The sequence below is a fragment of the Rhinoderma darwinii genome, chromosome 1 (assembly GCF_050947455.1).
Source record: "Rhinoderma darwinii isolate aRhiDar2 chromosome 1, aRhiDar2.hap1, whole genome shotgun sequence".
Lineage (NCBI taxonomy): Eukaryota > Metazoa > Chordata > Amphibia > Anura > Rhinodermatidae > Rhinoderma > Rhinoderma darwinii.
The window spans coordinates 266326280-266346442 of NC_134687.1; the positions used below are offsets into that span (position 1 = coordinate 266326280).

At 44.0% G+C, this 20163-nt stretch overlaps 1 protein-coding gene and 2 long non-coding RNA genes across 11 annotated transcripts in view; 2 read left to right on the plus strand and 1 right to left on the minus strand.

Annotated features, from left to right (window-relative positions):
- The window catches only part of ADGRL3 (adhesion G protein-coupled receptor L3), a 2099109-nt gene that overhangs the window by 1403183 nt on the left and 675763 nt on the right, over positions 1–20163 (minus strand). The gene's annotated exons all lie outside the window — the stretch shown is intronic.
- LOC142760727 (uncharacterized) lies at positions 12552–12981 on the plus strand. Its single transcript, XR_012883379.1, has 2 exons — positions 12552–12600; positions 12936–12981. It is a non-coding gene; the product is annotated as an uncharacterized LOC142760727 (long non-coding RNA).
- On the plus strand, positions 17275–17774 carry LOC142760736 (uncharacterized). Its single transcript, XR_012883385.1, has 2 exons — positions 17275–17393; positions 17729–17774. It is a non-coding gene; the product is annotated as an uncharacterized LOC142760736 (long non-coding RNA).

Here is a 20163-nt window from a genome sequence, read left to right on the forward strand (position 1 = left end):
CTCCTCTCCTACCATCTCCACAAATAAATCCACATTGGTAAAGTCTCCTATAGGTGGCAGCTTCCTACTCTTCATTTTAAGATTGGTAAAAGGACCTAAACCTGGGGCTCTACCAGATTCCTCTAATAGCCCCTCCAAGGCCACAAGGCCTTCCATATCAGACTCTTCCAACCCTAGTTCCATGCATTTTTTCCTATTATGGTGTTTAAAGAATTTGATCCATTTAAGTTTGCGAGCAAATAAATTAAGATCCTTTATCCAAGAAAATGAGTCAAATTTAACTGTGGGGACAAAGGAAAGTCCCTTTTCTAATAGTGTACTCTCTGATGCACTCAAAATATGTTCAGATAGGTTAACGATTTGTAGCCTATCCATGTTATTTCCCTTCACTAATCCTTTTGTCCCCTCAGCATATAGCGGGAAATGGGGGGATTGTTGGCTAAAAAATTATTGCCACTGTTAGAAGAGGCTCTAGCACGACCTCTATTTCTACCTCTAAGTCCTCCCCTGAATTTTTGTTTCCCACCACTACCACCAAAGAAAGGGCCCCCTCTTTCAGAGTCTGTTGTTTCACTCTCTGATGTGGAAGGGTCAGATTCCCTCGGCCCCCTATTGGTCTGTTGATATTGCTGTTGTTGTGTGTTAACAAAATCGTAAGCTTTTTTCTCCCTAAATTCCTGTAGGTCTCTCTGGAATTGGAAGTGTTTACGTTCCTTTAAATGATTAGTAAACCTTTCTAAAGTTTGTTGAAGGATTTTATCTTTTTTATCAAAACCAGGGGTATCTACCAAAGACTTAGCTGCCTCGATCTCTTTTTTAAGCTCAGCACTAATAAAGTCAAACTGGACTTTCTCTTCCTCTACTAAAATCTGCATAAGCCTAAGTGAACTCCCTGTGATCTCCTGTTCCCACCTTTCTTTTATATTAGCGGTTTTTAATCTTGATGCTGGAACAATGGGGACCCTAAGGCCTCTGGGAACTATATTGTTTTTTAAATAGTTTTCCAGACTCTGAATCTCCCACCAGCTTCTAGTGTAATCCTTATGCAATCTATTAAGGTTTTTAAAGGTAGATTTAAGAGATGCACCCTGTACTGTATACACCAGTTCACATTCAGAAAAGACACTTTTTGCCTCACTCATCCACCCTTCTGTGTTTAAATCAGAGAGTGCAAAGGCTGCCATACCCAGATATAATGAAATAATTAACTGTATGGACTAAATATGAATTCACTGTATAATTTGATATAAATCTAATTGTGCTCCCACAATATGGAAAAGTTATTATATGGTTCACTGAAGTGACAACTGAGTAAAATATACCTTTTATTAGTAACTCGTTTAAAAACAGGGGTAACACACCACTGTGAAATAGCCTCACCGTGAATTAAAAAATGTATTAAACAAAAAACACTGAGTCGTTGTGATAAATATGTCTCAGTGTTTATAACAGTATTTGTCTGGAACCAGCATATATCCTGGGCACAACAATAGTACAATCCCCAAGTAGAACACCAGTGTCCGAAAAAATCGGATCTCCTAGCGCTGGGTGTAACACAATGTTACTGTCCCCTATGCAAACATTCCATATACAATAAACGACCCTACGCGTTTCAGATACTCATCCTCAGGGGTCCGTATCTTGGTAACTCTGGCCTCATCACCAGCGATAATAGCATTCAACAGCAGATATTCTGCTGTGCGTCACGGGAAGATGCACGTATCGATGTCAACGGCATACTCCATTACAGGCGCTGGGTTACTATAAACACCTAAACTCCACCCCTCGTATTTGGCGGCGAACATGAACTGACCAATCACAACACCCTCGATTCGTGACACCTGCCCATGTGACCCCCCGCCGTCAGCTGACAGCCCGGGGTCATCATCGACCGCATCATGCCGAACGCGCAGGCGCAGTAGAAGCCAAGGACGTGTCGCCCGGACTGCCATGCACGAGGAAGGTAAGCGCAAAACGATAATATATTTTATTGAGTATATCTTGCGGGACAGTTACCCACCGCAAGCGGACTACCTCATAAAGCAACTCTAAAGTAAATGAACACATATAAGGTGGACAAGATTACTGAGTCCCTCACATTAAGAAAAACTGACAATTGATCTCTTTATATGTCGGCTGGCCAATATGGCCATCTCAAAAAATGGTACATTATGCAAATAGACAACCCAAGGTAAGGGTTGGCCACCTAAAGGGGGAAGGTTTTGCATATTAAATAAAACATGTATAATTAGTCTGCTCGTCAATTGCAAGACAGCGGGAGTGGTTTACCTAATTACATGCCCATGCCCCCTGAATTATGTGGGCAAAACATCACGACAATTTCGACGCCGGATTAGGGAGCATGTTGGAGATATTATCCATGTTAGGGACACCCCAATATCTAAGCATGTGCATGCTAAACACCAAGGCCAGGCAGCATGTTTAAAGTTTCAAGCAATTGAACTCATTAGACCCCCTAAAAGAGGAGGTGACTGGGATAACCTTATTTTACGTAAAGAAGCCCAATGGATCCATAGACTGGCATGTATACAACCAGCGGGTTTAAACGAGCAGACTAATTATACATGTTTTATTTAATATGCAAAACCTTCCCCCTTTAGGTGGCCAACCCTTACCTTGGGTTGTCTATTTGCATAATGTACCATTTTTTGAGATGGCCATATTGGCCAGCCGACATATAAAGAGATCAATTGTCAGTTTTTCTTAATGTGAGGGACTCAGTAATCTTGTCCACCTTATATGTGTTCATTTACTTTAGAGTTGCTTTATGAGGTAGTCCGCTTGCGGTGGGTAACTGTCCCGCAAGATATACTCAATAAAATATATTATCGTTTTGCGCTTACCTTCCTCGTGCATGGCAGTCCGGGCGACACGTCCTTGGCTTCTACTGCGCCTGCGCGTTCGGCATGATGCGGTCGATGATGACCCCGGGCTGTCAGCTGACGGCGGGGGGTCACATGGGCAGGTGTCACGAATCGAGGGTGTTGTGATTGGTCAGTTCATGTTCGCCGCCAAATACGAGGGGTGGAGTTTAGGTGTTTATAGTAACCCAGCGCCTGTAATGGAGTATGCCGTTGACATCGATACGTGCATCTTCCCGTGACGCACAGCAGAATATCTGCTGTTGAATGCTATTATCGCTGGTGATGAGGCCAGAGTTACCAAGATACGGACCCCTGAGGATGAGTATCTGAAACGCGTAGGGTCGTTTATTGTATATGGAATGTTTGCATAGGGGACAGTAACATTGTGTTACACCCAGCGCTAGGAGATCCGATTTTTTCGGACACTGGTGTTCTACTTGGGGATTGTACTATTGTTGTGCCCAGGATATATGCTGGTTCCAGACAAATACTGTTATAAACACTGAGACATATTTATCACAACGACTCAGTGTTTTTTGTTTAATACATTTTTTAATTCACGGTGAGGCTATTTCACAGTGGTGTGTTACCCCTGTTTTTAAACGAGTTACTAATAAAAGGTATATTTTACTCAGTTGTCACTTCAGTGAACCATATAATAACTTTTCCATATTGTGGGAGCACAATTAGATTTATATCAAATTATACAGTGAATTCATATTTAGTCCATACAGTTAATTATTTCATTATATCTGGGTATGGCAGCCTTTGCACTCTCTGATTTAAACACAGAAGGGTGGATGAGTGAGGTATACAGTACAGGGTGCATCTCTTAAATCTACCTTTAAAAACCTTAATAGATTGCATAAGGATTACACTAGAAGCTGGTGGGAGATTCAGAGTCTGGAAAACTATTTAAAAAACAATATAGTTCCCAGAGGCCTTAGGGTCCCCATTGTTCCAGCATCAAGATTAAAAACCGCTAATATAAAAGAAAGGTGGGAACAGGAGATCACAGGGAGTTCACTTAGGCTTATGCAGATTTTAGTAGAGGAAGAGAAAGTCCAGTTTGACTTTATTAGTGCTGAGCTTAAAGGAACAGTGTCATGGCAAATAATTTTTTTTATATGTTAAAGATGTTAGTGCTTTAATAAAAACGTTTTTATTCATTTGTGTGTTTGTGTTTTACTTTTTCTTATTTTTACACTTTTTCTTCCCTATGGGGGCTGCCATTTTTTGTTCCATTTCTGTGTGTGTCGATTAACGACACACACAGACATGGAGTACGGCAGCCACAGTCCCATAGGGACTGTGAACGGCTCCCGTCCCATTCACGTCCGTGTACGGCGTCTGTGTGGGAACTGCGCATGCGCCGCTCCCAGACAGTCCTATTCGAAATTGGCGCCGTCCGGCGCCATTTTCCTGTGGACCGGAAGTCGCGGCCGGACTGTAATATTACTACTTCCGGTCGCGGCTTCCGGACTTGTGCACATGGAACAGCGGCAGCAAAGGGAGCGGACGGGCCGGAGGGAGCCGCGGCGGCAGGAGCAGGTAAGACATTTCAATGTATGTTAGTGTTTGTGTGTGTTTACTACTGTATGTAAACCTACTACACTGTGGGTTACCTCAAAAAATGGCGACACACAGTGTAGGAGGTTAAACCTTTCAAACCCCTCGTTTATCCCGGCACTAGCCAGGATAAAGGAGGGGGGGATGCTGAGAGCTCACTAGAGCGAGGGCTTTTAACCCAATGTTGCAATGCTGCAATTTTGGGAACTAGCTCCATCTAGTGACCAAAAATGGGTAGTATTATAAATTAGAATTAATTTATAATATTTCCTGACTATTTCCTGACTCGTGAAAAAAATAAAAAAAATTTGAACCATGTTTAATCACCCACACACTAAATGTTTAATTTTTAAAAAAAAAACATGTTTTTCTGCGAACACCATGCCTTTAAAAAAGAGATCGAGGCAGCTAAGTCTTTGGTAGATACCCCTGGTTTTGATAAAAAAGATAAAATCCTTCAACAAACTTTAGAAAGGTTTACTAATCATTTAAAGGAACGTAAACACTTCCAATTCCAGAGAGACCTACAGGAATTTAGGGAGAAAAAAGCTTACGATTTTGTTAACACACAACAACAGCAATATCAACAGACCAATAGGGGGCCGAGGGAATCTGACCCTTCCACATCAGAGAGTGAAACAACAGACTCTGAAAGAGGGGGCCCTTTCTTTGGTGGTAGTGGTGGGAAACAAAAATTCAGGGGAGGACTTAGAGGTAGAAATAGAGGTCGTGCTAGAGCCTCTTCTAACAGTGGCAATAATTTTTTAGCCAACAATCCCCCCATTTCCCGCTATATGCTGAGGGGACAAAAGGATTAGTGAAGGGAAATAACATGGATAGGCTACAAATCGTTAACCTATCTGAACATATTTTGAGTGCATCAGAGAGTACACTATTAGAAAAGGGACTTTCCTTTGTCCCCACAGTTAAATTTGACTCATTTTCTTGGATAAAGGATCTTAATTTATTTGCTCGCAAACTTAAATGGATCAAATTCTTTAAACACCATAATAGGAAAAAATGCATGGAACTAGGGTTGGAAGAGTCTGATATGGAAGGCCTTGTGGCCTTGGAGGGGCTATTAGAGGAAGCTGGTAGAGCCCCAGGTTTAGGTCCTTTTACCAATCTTAAAATGAAGAGTAGGAAGCTGCCACCTATAGGAGACTTTACCAATGTGGATTTATTTGTGGAGATGGTAGGAGAGGAGATCAATAATCTTAGTCAGGACAGTAGGGGCATAGATAACAACTTGTCTTGGTCCGAACGATTAGCTCTGACCACTTTAGAGAAAAAACAAAATATTGTTCTAAAGGCATCTGATAAAGGTGGGAACATCGTGGTCATGAGTAGGGATGATTATAAAAAAATGTGCGAGGACATTTTACTTAACCCTGACTGTTACACCATTTTAAAGGACAACCCAACAGCACTATTCAAGAAAGAGTTGCTGGGCATTCTGAGTGATGCAAAGAGCAGATCTTTGATTAGTGCGAGTGAGTTTGGGTTCATGTACCCACAATTTCCCATCATGGCGTGTTTTTATAGCCTGCCCAAAATCCACAAAGGGTATCCCCCCTTACGTGGCAGACCTATTGTTTCAGGCATTAATAATTTAACCCAAAATGTGAGTACATATGTTGATCAGGTGTTGCGCCCCTTTGTTTTGAGTCTCACATCATATGTACGTGACACTATGGATGTCTTGAAACAGATTGACGGTATTTCTTTGGAGAAAGACACACTCTTGGCTAGCCTGGATGTTGAGGCGTTGTATTCATCCATACCTCACAAATTGGGTTATAAAGCGATCGAGTACTATCTGGGATCAAGAGGCACTCAGTTCGCAGCCCATAACCAGTTTGTTTTGCAGTTACTACAGTTTGTTCTTGAAAAAAATATATTTATCTTTGAAGACAAGATCTTTCATCAGCAATGTGGTACTGCAATGGGGAGTCCTGCTGCTCCCACCTATGCAAATTTATTTCTTGGCTGGTGGGAGGAGACAATTGTCTTTGGGGACAAACTGGCCAAATGGACTTCATCCGTTGGATTATGGATTAGATATATTGATGACGTGCTGATTCTCTGGAACTCCACAAAGGATGAGTTCCATAGTTTTGTAGCAGCCCTCAACAAAAATGATGTAGGGCTAAAATTCACATGCGAGATCAGTGAAAAAGAATTGTCTTTTCTGGATTTGAAAATTATAAAAACAGAAGAAGGTACAATTCGTACCAAGGTATATCGGAAAGAAACAGCAACCAATAGTTTCTTGCAATGGAATAGTTGTCATCCTTATCCCCTCAAACGTGGCATTCCAAAAGGCCAATTTATGAGAGTACGCAGGAATTGTAGCTCTATGGGTGATTTTGAGTGCCAGGCCCAGGAACTCAAAACAAGATTGAAGGATAGAGGTTTCCCCAAGAGTGTCATCAGGAAGGCCTATGAGGGAGCAAGGGATGCAGACAGACAATGTCTCCTGGTTCCTAAAAAAACGAAAAGAAGAACAAGTTACGAGACTCATAGGCACCTATGATTCCAAACAAAATGATATTATGCAGATCCTGAAAAGGTATTGGCGTATTCTCAGTTCTGATACAGATTTGGTAGATCAGATCACACAGTGGCCTTCTGTCACGTATCGGAGAGGGAAAAACATTAGGGACAGAGTCATGCACAGTTGTTTTGACCCCATTACACCCAGGGGTACGTGGCTGGATAGACAAATACCAGGCACTTTTAGATGTGGTAGCTGCAAAGCTTGTGATTTCATTTTCAAAGGGAATAGTTTCACCAGTGTTGCAACACAGAAAAAATACAACATTCGGGATTTTGTCAATTGCAAGACAGCGGGAGTGGTTTACCTAATTACATGCCCATGCCCCCTGAATTATGTGGGCAAAACATCACGACAATTTCGACGCCGGATTAGGGAGCATGTTGGAGATATTATCCATGTTAGGGACACCCCAATATCTAAGCATGTGCATGCTAAACACCAAGGCCAGGCAGCATGTTTAAAGTTTCAAGCAATTGAACTCATTAGACCCCCTAAAAGAGGAGGTGACTGGGATAACCTTATTTTACGTAAAGAAGCCCAATGGATCCATAGACTGGCATGTATACAACCAGCGGGTTTAAACGAGCAGACTAATTATACATGTTTTATTTAATATGCAAAACCTTCCCCCTTTAGGTGGCCAACCCTTACCTTGGGTTGTCTATTTGCATAATGTACCATTTTTTGAGATGGCCATATTGGCCAGCCGACATATAAAGAGATCAATTGTCAGTTTTTCTTAATGTGAGGGACTCAGTAATCTTGTCCACCTTATATGTGTTCATTTACTTTAGAGTTGCTTTATGAGGTAGTCCGCTTGCGGTGGGTAACTGTCCCGCAAGATATACTCAATAAAATATATTATCGTTTTGCGCTTACCTTCCTCGTGCATGGCAGTCCGGGCGACACGTCCTTGGCTTCTACTGCGCCTGCGCGTTCGGCATGATGCGGTCGATGATGACCCCGGGCTGTCAGCTGATGGCGGGGGGTCACATGGGCAGGTGTCACGAATCGAGGGTGTTGTGATTGGTCAGTTCATGTTCGCCGCCAAATACGAGGGGTGGAGTTTAGGTGTTTATAGTAACCCAGCGCCTGTAATGGAGTATGCCGTTGACATCGATACGTGCATCTTCCCGTGACGCACAGCAGAATATCTGCTGTTGAATGCTATTATCGCTGGTGATGAGGCCAGAGTTACCAAGATACGGACCCCTGAGGATGAGTATCTGAAACGCGTAGGGTCGTTTATTGTATATGGAATGTTTGCATAGGGGACAGTAACATTGTGTTACACCCAGCGCTAGGAGATCCGATTTTTTCGGACACTGGTGTTCTACTTGGGGATTGTACTATTGTTGTGCCCAGGATATATGCTGGTTCCAGACAAATACTGTTATAAACACTGAGACATATTTATCACAACGACTCAGTGTTTTTTGTTTAATACATTTTTTAATTCACGGTGAGGCTATTTCACAGTGGTGTGTTACCCCTGTTTTTAAACGAGTTACTAATAAAAGGTATATTTTACTCAGTTGTCACTTCAGTGAACCATATAATATAGTCTGCAAGCCCTCAGCAGTTGCTAATGGTAGCTACTCCAGGGACATGACCCTGGGTCTCGCTGACACCTTGCTACTAGATGACACTGCAGCACCAGGCAACTACCGACTGCCGCAAGAAGTGACACAACAGGGAAACCAACAATCAGACATCATCCAAGCGATTTCTGCACAATTGGATGCCATGCTGCCAGGTTTTACAATACAACCAATAGTTCAACTGGTTCCTTCAGTACCAGTATATTCTCTGATTGTCACATCAGGGTGGCCTCTGTACCTGCCAATGCCACCTAGATACAGCGGATATTCTAAGATGTAGCGTGGATTTCTAAACTTCTCCACCATGCTGTTTCAGGTTTCTGAACAGTAGCTCTCCACAGATCGAGCAAGTGTGGCATACATTGTATCACTCATGACCAGAGAGCCTCTTGACACGCCACTTAGAGAAAGCAACGATTAGTTGGTGGCCTGCACTCTTGTGACTTAAACAAGAGACTTTATCTGTTGGCAAGTACACAATCCAGTTTTGCACTTTGGCATCTGAGTTCATTTGGAATAACGTGGCCTTAAGGCAGGGGCGTAACTAGGAAAGACTGGGCCCCATAGCAAACTTTTGACTGGGCCCCCCCCCCTCCCCTGGGTGTCACACAACCCCCCCTTGTAGATAGTGCCTTTTTTACAGCCCCCCCTGTAGATAACGCCATACAGCCCCCCTCTGTAGATAGCACCATACATCCCCCTGTAGAGAACGCCATACAGCCCCCAGTAGAGAACGCCATACAACCCCCCCTGTAGATAACGCCATACAGCCCCCCTGCAGAGAACGCCATACAGCCCCCCCCTGTAGAAAACGCCATACAGCCCCCCCTGTAGGGAACGCCATACAGCCCCCCCCTGTAGAGAACGCCATACAGCCCCCCCCCTGTAGGGAACGCGATACAGCTCCCCCCCTGTAGGGAACGCCATACAGCCACCCCCCCCCTTGTAGGGAACACCATACAGCCACACCCCCCTGTAGGGAACGCCATACAGCGTCCCCTTCCCAAAAAAATGCGACCTACAGTGTGTCCTACAAAATACATGTATGCCCTATCCACAGGATACATGAGTGATCGCTGGCAGCAATAGGGAGAACGGGGGACTGAAAGTCCCCTGAAGTTCTCCATGACTAACCTCTGACTTCCGGCGTCTGCGCAGCTCAATAAAGATGAAAGGAACGCTGGTCACGCATGCGCACAAGCACGACCGGCGCTCCATTCATTTCTACGGAGCTGCCGACACAGACCCCGGAAGTCCGAGGTTTGTGATGGAGAACTTCAGGGGACTTTCAGTCCCCCGTTCTCCCTATCCCTGCCAGCGATCACACATGTATCCCCTGTCCTGTGGAGATCCTGTGGAGAGGGGATACATGTATTTTGCTCTATTTTGCGCCTTCAGGACCAGACACCGTTTAGCCATTTTTAGCACGTGTTAGTTAAATGGCTATAACTTTTTTATTTATTTTGCTAACGACGTGATTTTTGCGATGTTTTTTTCCGTAGACAATGCAGGTTTCATTTTTTATCATTTTTATACACACCTTTTTTGCTATTTTAGAATTTTTATTCATAAAGTTTGAAAATAATAGTAAAAAAATAAGCTTTTTTACGTTTCAGCTATTTTTTTTTTTGGTAATAACATAGTTTTATTTGTGATCGTCATTGTCTACCGTAAATCTTTATATATTACATGTCTATATTAGGGTAATTGGGTCAGCGCTAGCGTTACAACAATGATTGGCGGGGGGGGGAACGTTTTTTTTTTGGGGTGGGTATTTTATGTGTATTTATTATTAAATTTTTTTTTGCACTTTCATTTATTATTTTTTTTATTACTATGGTCTGTCCCCCAAAGGTCAAAGAAGACCTTTGGGGAACTTTATATATATTTTTTCTTTCTTTTACACCATGTTTTTCCACTGTAACTGGAGCTGCACAGCAGCCCCAGTTACAGGGGAAATCAGCCCTCTCATAGTGACGATTGTCACTAATAGAGCTGTGCTGGGTCTAGTAAGACCCAGCAGCAGGCTGTCACTAACGGCACCCGGCGATCATGTGACCAGTCACATGATCACCGGGAGGAATAGAGACAGCGCCGCTGCTGCTGTCTCTATTCCTATACACAGCGTTCATTGAACGCTGTGTAAGAAGACATCGGAGAAGACAGAAGCAGAATAGCTGCTTCTGTCTTCTCCTCAGGGTCCCCGGCAGTCACTGACAGCCGGAGACCCGACATTCAGGTGCCCGATCGTGCGGGCAGCAAGTTAAAACCCGAGCCATAGAAAGTCTATGGCTCGGGTTTTAAGGACCCTGACCGCTGGCCGTAAAAACACAGCCAGCGGTCGGGAACCAGTTAATGGCAGAGCGGGGAGATACCTCCCTGCTCTGCCGTAGTGTTCTGTGGCATCTCGCAGTAGCAGCCATAACGGCTGCTAGCGGAGCCTCCGGCCATGGTGGGGGTCCGTGCCGGCGGGCGACACGGGCCCCCTCATGCCCCGGGCCCCGTAGCAGCCGCTACTGCTGCTACGGCGGTAGTTACGCCACTGCCCTAAGGTTTGGCTTGCATTAGCCACAACCTAAAAAAAACCTCCTCTAAACACATCATATAAGGGCCCTTCATCTACATGCACGAAAACCTACAATAGTATCCCAAAAACAAGGGATAAAATGCCCAGGTAGTAATATAAATCTGACTTTAACTGGTTCCCGACCGCTGGCTGTGTTTTTACAGCCAGCGGTCAGGGTCTCTGAAGTCCGCCGAATAGACTAATTACGGCCGCACTTCAGAGAGTGTGCACGCGTGATTGTGTGCACACAGCCCTGTGCCCTGGCTGTTGCTAACATCCCTGGGCACTGGGCAGAGTATCAGGGGCCAATCTTTTTGTCCCTGAACATGTGATCGCTGTGACAACCCATCACAGCAATCACATGTATTTATATGTAAAATATAGTGTATCCACGCTGTTCCCAACAGCTCTGGGCACTGGTCAGGGTATCAGGGACCTATCTGTAGGTCCCTGAATATGTGATCACTGTGAAAATCACAGTGATCACACTTGTTTTTATTTTGAGAGTTCTAGCAGCAAATCTCCTGCTTCCTTTCTTCTCCTCACACATTGTATCAGTGTGAGGAGAAGAAGAGACTAAGGGTATGTTCACACGGCAATGCCAATTACGTCTGAAATTCCGGAGCTGTTTTCAGGCGAAAACAGCTCCTGAATTTCAGACATTTTGACAAGTGCACGCGTTTTTCGCTGTGTTTTTTACGGACGTAATTGGAGCTGGTTTTCATTGGAGTCAATGAAAAACGGCTCCAATTACGTCCCAAAAAGTGAAATGCACTTCTTTGAGGCGGGCGTCTTTTTACGAAAAAAAAAAGGCATAAAATGCCTGAATTACGTCCGTAAATAGGGCGTGTGAACATACCCTTAGAGGGAACTGCTGCCAGAATAATACTGTGTCAAAAAATACAGTGTTACACATCTATACAGTCTTTGTATAGATAGATTTCTATCTATCTATACAATCTATCCATCTTTTGTTCTATCTATCTACCTTTCTAGCTCTACGATAATATTAGAATAGGCAGGTAGGGAATATATAATTGTGTAGATATTATTATATATATATATCAATTGTGGTTTATTTTATTGTTAGTGGTAGTGTAGATTGTCTGTTCGATCATGTATAATATATAACAGTTAGTGTATGTATGTAGATAGATAGATGGATAGATAGATTGTGCTGCTCATAGGCGTAATGTTATAGACTGAGATTTGTGACGTTATTTTCTATGCAAGTAATTAGTGCTCCAGGTGCCATCTAGTGGCCAGTGTTAGTAATTTCCTCCTTTGTGTAATTTCTTGTTTTCCCCACCCATGAGAAGGTGAAAAGCATTCTGGGAAGAAGAAGGGCAGTCCCTTCTATATCTGCTCTGAGAGAAGACCATTTTGATTCATTCCATCCCTCTCGTCCAAGTATAGTCGGTAAGCAGATAGATGGTTTATATTACTGGCTATCAGCAGCCACAGGAATACTGTTAGGACAGTATTCACTCTGTTACATGGGACTGTAATATATCAGTTGGTGTAGTTGTGAAGCTCGGCCTAGCCTCATGGTCAGCCATGTATGGTCCTATACTGTATTTGTACTGCCATACACTGTTCATACTGTACTATAACTGTTATTTCTACTGTTTATTTGTATACAGGCTTAATATATGTCAGCCTGTTACCTGTATATGTAGTACATTTATTCAATGTGCCTTGTTCTTATGTATTGCTGTAATCTAATGGCATGTATATTCTTGTTTGTTCCTCAGTTTTACCCTAATCCTACGACCAGTTAATAAAGCTACAGACTTTCAACCAGTCTCATTTATTGGCTAGTAGGAAGGTGTTTAGCTGCCTGTCGAGCTCCACATAGACCCCGGGGGTGCGTGAAGTGGGGGCAGGACAGTAAAACGACTGCTGGAATCAAGAAGGAAAGGATTAAGACTACACTGAGGTCTGCTACTGTCTACGCAGTCACCTGCAAACAGGCAACACGGCGATCTCTACGGTCAAACTATGTCACGAAGCCAGACATCTCTCAAGACAAGATCACATGTCAGTTCCTCCAAGGCATCATCTGTTGGCAATGCAGCCGCCATCGCCCGCGCAAAGGCTGAAGCAGCAAAGACACGGGCCACCTTTGCTGAGCAAGAGATGCAACTGAAATTACAACAAGCATCCTTGGAAGCAGAGAGGGCACAACGACAAGCCTCGCTAGACGTGGAAAGGGCGCGCCTGGAAGCGACACTTGCAAAGCTCACCATTGAAAAGGAAGCAGCAGCTGCCATAGCTGAAGCAGAAGTCTTAGAAGCAGCTGCATACCCTGACAGTGAGCACAGCAGACATAGCAATGTGCTAGGCCTAGAACAGGATCCCAAAGATGCACTACAGCGCACTTCAGAATATGTCCTTCAACACTCCATCAGTAACCCTCGGACTGCACAAGAAACAAAAGAGATCATCAGAGAGCCAAGTCAAACACACCAGACCTTGCGTCAGGAAGCTGACCCGGGACCACAGTTCTGCAAGCAAGAGAATGACACAGCTCAAGTCAACTTCCCTGCTCACCAAAGAACCCAACCTCCATTCCAGTATACAGGAAGTTTCTTCACCCCAAAACGGTATGGCACGGGCGAGCCTGAAGCAGAGACTCCTAACAGGTATGACCACACACCACACTCTCACCATGGCAATGCTCTGCCAACCTGTCTCAGTACTAACCAAGCCACAATAGACTTTGCTAAGTTCTTTGCTCGACGTGAGCTGGTCACCAAGGGACTTGTAAAGTTTAGCGATAGTCCTGAGAACTATAAAGCTTGGCGATCCTCTTTCCAGAATGTTATCAGAGACTTAGACTTGTCATGCAGAGAAGAGCTAGATCTCCTAGTGAAATGGCTTGGAAATGAATCTGCTGAGCATGCTAAGAGGATCAGGGCCAGCAACACAAACTACCCAGAAACAGGTCTTAAGATGATCTGGGACAGACTTGATGAGTGTTATGGCTCGGCAGAGGTGATAGAAAGTGCATTATTCAAAAGAATTGAGGACTTCCCTAAAATAGCTAGTAAAGGCTAACAAAAACTTAGGGAACTCAGTGACCTTTTAATGGAACTACAGGTCGCCAAGGCAGAAGGAGATTTATTGGGACTTGCATTCCTTGACACAGCCAGAGGTGTCAACCCTATAATCCAAAAACTTCCCTACAACCTGCAGGAGAAGTGGGTCACACATGGCTCTAGGTACAAGCAAATTCACAATGTACCATTCCCTCCTTTCAGTGTGTTTGTGGAATTTATTACACAGCAAACAAGAATTAGGAATGATCCTAGCTTCGATCTTACACTATCCTGTGCCACTCCTTCTGGTTTCAAGCAGCATAAAACACCAGAGGCAGTTCACAAAACTGATGTTTCTCTTAAAGGTTATCCCTACAGGTCTTCAAGCTCCTCTCACCAAGAGGACAGATTCCAGGATCCCAGTAAGCAGTGTCCCCTGCACAGGAAGCCACATTCCCTACTGAAATGCAGAGCCTTCAGGGAGAAGTCCATGGAGGACCGCAAAGCCTTCCTCAGAGAAAACAAGATCTACTACAAATGCTGCTTAGCGACATCACATTTTGCCAAGGACTGTAAGGTCAGTGTAAAATGTACAGAATGTGACAGCACAGATCACAACACAGCTTTACACCCTGGGCCACCACCATGGACACATGTAGTAAGTGCCCAGGAGCAGGACGGAGAGGAAATGAACACTGATACAGAGACACCAGCAGTTACTTCTCAATGTACTGAGGTCTGCAAAGGACTTATAGGTGGCAGGTCCTGTTCAAAAATCTGCCTAGTCAGAGTTTACCCAACAGGCCACAAAGACAAAGCTATTAAAGTCTATGCAATTCTCGATGACCAAAGTAACAAGTCTCTAGCCAGATCTACCTTCTTTGAAATTTTCAAAATGAAAGGACCCAGCTCTCCCTACGCCCTAAAGACTTGTGCCGGTACTGTTGAGACGGCGGGGAGGAGAGCTACTGGTTACCAAGTCGAGTCTATAGATGGTTACACATCCTTGCCTTTACCAACTATAATTGAGTGTAACCAGATCCCTGATAACAGGTCTGAAATCCCTACACCAGATGCTGCAAAACACCAACCCCATTTGAGACATATAAGTTATCTCATACCAGAATTAGATCCACAGGCTCAGATAATCCTGCTTCTTGGAAGAGATATTTTACGAGTTCACAAAGCTAGAGATCAAATCAATGGTCCTCACAATGCTCCATATGCCCAGAGACTTGACCTAGGATGGGTGATTATAGGAGATGTTTGTCTAGGAAGTGTGCACAAACCACCCTCAGTTACCAACATGCTTACTAGCACACTAGAGAATGGACACCCTTCTCTTTTCCAACAATGTCAAAGCAATTTCCTCATAAAAGAGCTACCTCACAGCATCCATCTGCCCTGTCCCTTCATAGGCAACTCCTGTGACAACCATGCCTGTGACAGGGACCAAGACCACTTAGGATGCACAGTCTTCCAGAGAACAAAGGAAGACAATCAGGTGGCAATGTCACATGAGGATAGACTGTTCTTATCAATAATGGAGCAGGAAATAGTCAAAGATAAATCAAATAGCTGGGTTTCACCACTTCCCTTCAGGTCCAAGAGACAACGCTTGCCTACCAACCGAGAACAAGTCTATAAACGCTTCACTGTGGATGACTGCTTAAAATCCCTGCCTACAAATGAGTGTGCAATCAGTCTTCTTAAAAGAGCTCAGGAAATGCTCGCCAGTTCAAACTTGAGACTCCACAAAATCGCCTCCAACAGTAAAGAATTGATGGAAGCCTTTCCTTCGCATGACCACTCAAATGATTTAAGGGACTTAGGTTTGGGAGCTGACACTCTTCCCATGCAACATAGTCTTGGGCTACTCTGGGACTTAAAGTTTGACACCTTTACCTTCCAAGTCAGCAGGGAGGAAAACCCCTTTAATCTGAGGGGAGTCCTGTCTGCTATAAACAGCTCATATGACCCTTTAGGATTTGCAGCTCCTGTCACCATACAAGGCAAAGCAATACTCAGAGATTTAACTTGTGATCCTTCCGACTGGGATGATCCACTTCCCACTGAGGTCTGTGGGTAGAGTGGAGGAACTCTTTAACCACTCTATCTAGTCTACATGTTGCACGTCTATATGCCCCTGTGCCATCTACAGAAGTTCAAATACAAAGACTGTGTGTGTTTTCTGATACTTCTGTTAAAGCCAAAGAGCTACAAATTCCTTCAAACCTGGATACAATGAGTGTCGAGAGATACCTAAGTGAGCGAGGTTGCACTTGTACTTTCAATCCACCCCATTCTTCTCACATGGGTGGAGCTTGGGAAAGAATGATAGGTATAGCACATAGAATCCTGGACTCCATCTTCCTGCAAGTGGGTACAGCAAGGCTTACCCATGAGTGCTTGACTACTTTCATGGCAGAAGTATCAGCCATCATTAATGCCAGACCTTTAACTCCAGTCTCAAGTGATCCTGAAGATCCAGTAATCTTTACTCCTGTAATGCTGCTTACTCAGAAGACTAGCACTGCCCATGCTCCCGCTGGAGTATTCAGTACCAAAGACCTTTACAAAGGTCAATGGAGACAAGTACAAAAGCCTTGCCAATACCTTTTGGGATAGGTGGAAAAAGCAATACATCTCCACGCTACAACCAAGGAATAAATGGCAGAACACCAAACCCAACATCAGAACTGGTGATGTTGTGCTTATGAAAGACTGCCAAACACATAGGAATGAGTGGCCTCTAGGTCTCGTTACTAAAACATTCCCGGGAGAGGATGGGAACGTCCGGAAAGTTGAGGTCAAGGTTCATAATCAGAAGGAGACCAAACTATTTCTCAGACCAGTAACAGAACTTATTTTACTGTTTTCATCTGGGGACTCTGATGGTGGCATCGATTGACGCCAGACGGGGAGTGTGCTGCTCACAGGCGTAATGTTATAGACTGAGATTTGTGACGTTATTTTCTATGCAAGTAATTAGTGCTCCAGGTGCCATCTAGTGGCCAGTGTTAGTAATTTCCTCCTTTATGTAATTTCTTGTTTTCCCCACCCATGAGAAGGTGAAAAGCATTCTGGGAAGAAGAAGGGCAGTCTCTTCTATATCTGCTCTGAGAGAAGACCATTTTGATTCATTCCATCCCTCTCGTCCAAGTATAGTCGGTAAGCAGATAGATGGTTTATATTACTGGCTATCAGCAGCCACAGGAATACTGTTAGGACAGTATTCACTCTGTTACATGGGACTGTAATATATCAGTTGGTGTAGTTGTGAAGCTCGGCCTAGCCTCATGGTCAGCCATGTATGGTCCTATACTGTATTTGTACTGCCATACACTGTTCATACTGTACTATAACTGTTATTTCTACTGTTTATTTGTATACAGGCTTAATATATGTCAGCCTGTTACCTGTATATGTAGTACATTTATTCAATGTGCCTTGTTCTTATGTATTGCTGTAATCTAATGGCATGTATATTCTTGTTTGTTCCTCAGTTTTACCCTAATCCTACGACCAGTTAATAAAGCTACAGACTTTCAACCAGTCTCATTTATTGGCTAGTAGGAAGGTGTTTAGCTGCCTGTCGAGCTCCACATAGACCCCGGGGGTGCGTGAAGTGGGGGCAGGACATAGATAGATAGATAGATAGATAGATAGATAGATAGATAGATAGATAGATAGATCTATATAAATAATCTGTTGTAAAAAAAAATATATAAAAAAAATAATTGTTTGTTTAGTTAGTGTTAGTGACATTATGGCGAGGACGTTTTTTAGTGCTGAGGAGGCATACGACATGCTGTGGTCAGAGTCTGAGACCACATCAGAGATGGCGTCAGAGTTGGAACCTGTTTTAGGCAGTGATGATGATAGTGTCACTTCAGGTTTCACTTTAGGGGTTGTTATCCCTGACGCAGTTGAAACTGCAGAACAGGAAAGCGCAGGGCCTAGTAGCGCTGTAGCACAGGACAGCCTGGTCCCTCCAGTTCAGGCTCTCGTATAGGCACCTGCTCCATCTTTTGGGCCTAGAATCCATGGATTTACTGCCACCCCTGGCATAACCGTGGACAATGCAAATTTTGTCCAAATGGATTACTTCCATTTATTTATTACTGACAACCTCCTAAATATGATTGTCCACGAAACCAATATATATGCCGCTCAGTATATAAGGCAGAAACCTTCATTCACCCATGCCAGAGATTGGACACCCACCAATTTGCCAGAATTAAAAATAGTTTGGGTTTCGGCCAAAATATGGGTATTGTAAAAAAGCCCTCCATTCAGGTCTTACTGGTCAACAAGACCCGCCCAAGCCACCCCAGTGTATTCTGCAGTAATGCCCTGGTCTCGTTATGAAACAATAATGAGGTTTCTCCACTACGACAACGCACAGGTCCTCCCAACTTTACACCCCTGAGCAGAATATAAACGTGGGCGAATCCCTCCTCAACTTTCATGGAAGGCTTAGCTTTCGCCAATATCTACCTTCCAAAAGGGCAAGATATGGAGTTAAGCTTTATAAACTGTGCGAAAGCGGGACAGGGACCGCTCAATAAATGTTCCTGGATGCCCCCCTGATCTTTCCACCAGCAGCAAAATTGTGTGGGAGATAATGCAGCCTCTGCTTCACAAAGGGTACCACCTGAACTGCAACAATTTTTATTCCAGTGTGCCCCTGTTTAGGCATTTGCATGCTGAGAGGACTGGGACATGTGGTACCATGCGCAAAAACCGAATTGGTTTTCCGCAGCAATTAGTGGGGAAGCGCATTGTAAATGGGGACTCCTATGCTTATGCATCTGAGGAATTGCTGGCGGTCAAGTACAGGGATCGCAAAGATGTATATGTGCTAAGCACAATTCATACTATAGCAACAGTGGCAGTGAGGGAAAGAGGGGCAACATTGGACAAGCACAAACCAGTGAGCGTGTCCAAATATAATAAGTACATGGTGGGGGGGGGGGTGGATTTAAGCGACCAGGTTTTAAAGCCTTATTTAGTGAAACGAAAAACAAAGACCTGGTACAAAAAAGTGGCCATTTATCTTTTACAGATGGCAATCCACAACTCATTTGTGCACTATAAAGAAAAACAGAGGCAGAATCACATACCTGGATTTCCAGGAAACATGTATTGAAGGCCTCATATTAGATGTTCAGGGCACCAGAGAATTCCCCCAGTCTAAGAATGTCAAATGACTGACTGAAAGACGTTTTATCACTCGCATTCCCCCATGTCACGTTGGGTACGTGGACCCACTGGATCGTACCGCCTTAACGGTATGGCAGCTGGCCAACAGGACACAAGTCAAAGTCTATAGTTTGTATAGTTGTACCTAAGGTAGCTTCGGACAGTAGCAAGGCAGGCTTGGATGGGACGTTGACAGCAGGCGGATACCAGGCGTGGTGTAACAGGACAGGCGTGTATATGGCACAGCATGACTCCAACCCGATACTGCACTTGACCAGGATACAGGTAGCAGGAACGGGAAATACTGGGAACTGGAAGACACTAGGAGACCATTTGCAGAGACAAACTAGGGTAACGGCAACAAAGCTCAGGCAATGCAGGAAGGGACAGAGCCCTTCTTATAATCCAGGGTGCTCTGGGAGCAATCAGCTCAATCTCACACCTGTGTGCGCTCTGGCTCCTTAAGTCTGGACTGAGCTCGCATGTGCCGGCGTCGAACAGATGGAAGTAGTTCGTGGTCAGCGACCACAGACGTTACACCCCAACACCAAACAAGAACTAAACCCCAGAAAAAGTGCTGCTTCTACAGAAAAGACGGGCACTGCAAAGATTCACGATATTTCTGTCCCTCATGTCCCTCACAACCAGGCCTGTGCATTCACCCATGTTTTAAAAAATACCATACTGTTCTGAATTATTCGATTTTAGTTAATTAGTTGAAAATATATTTGCCCTA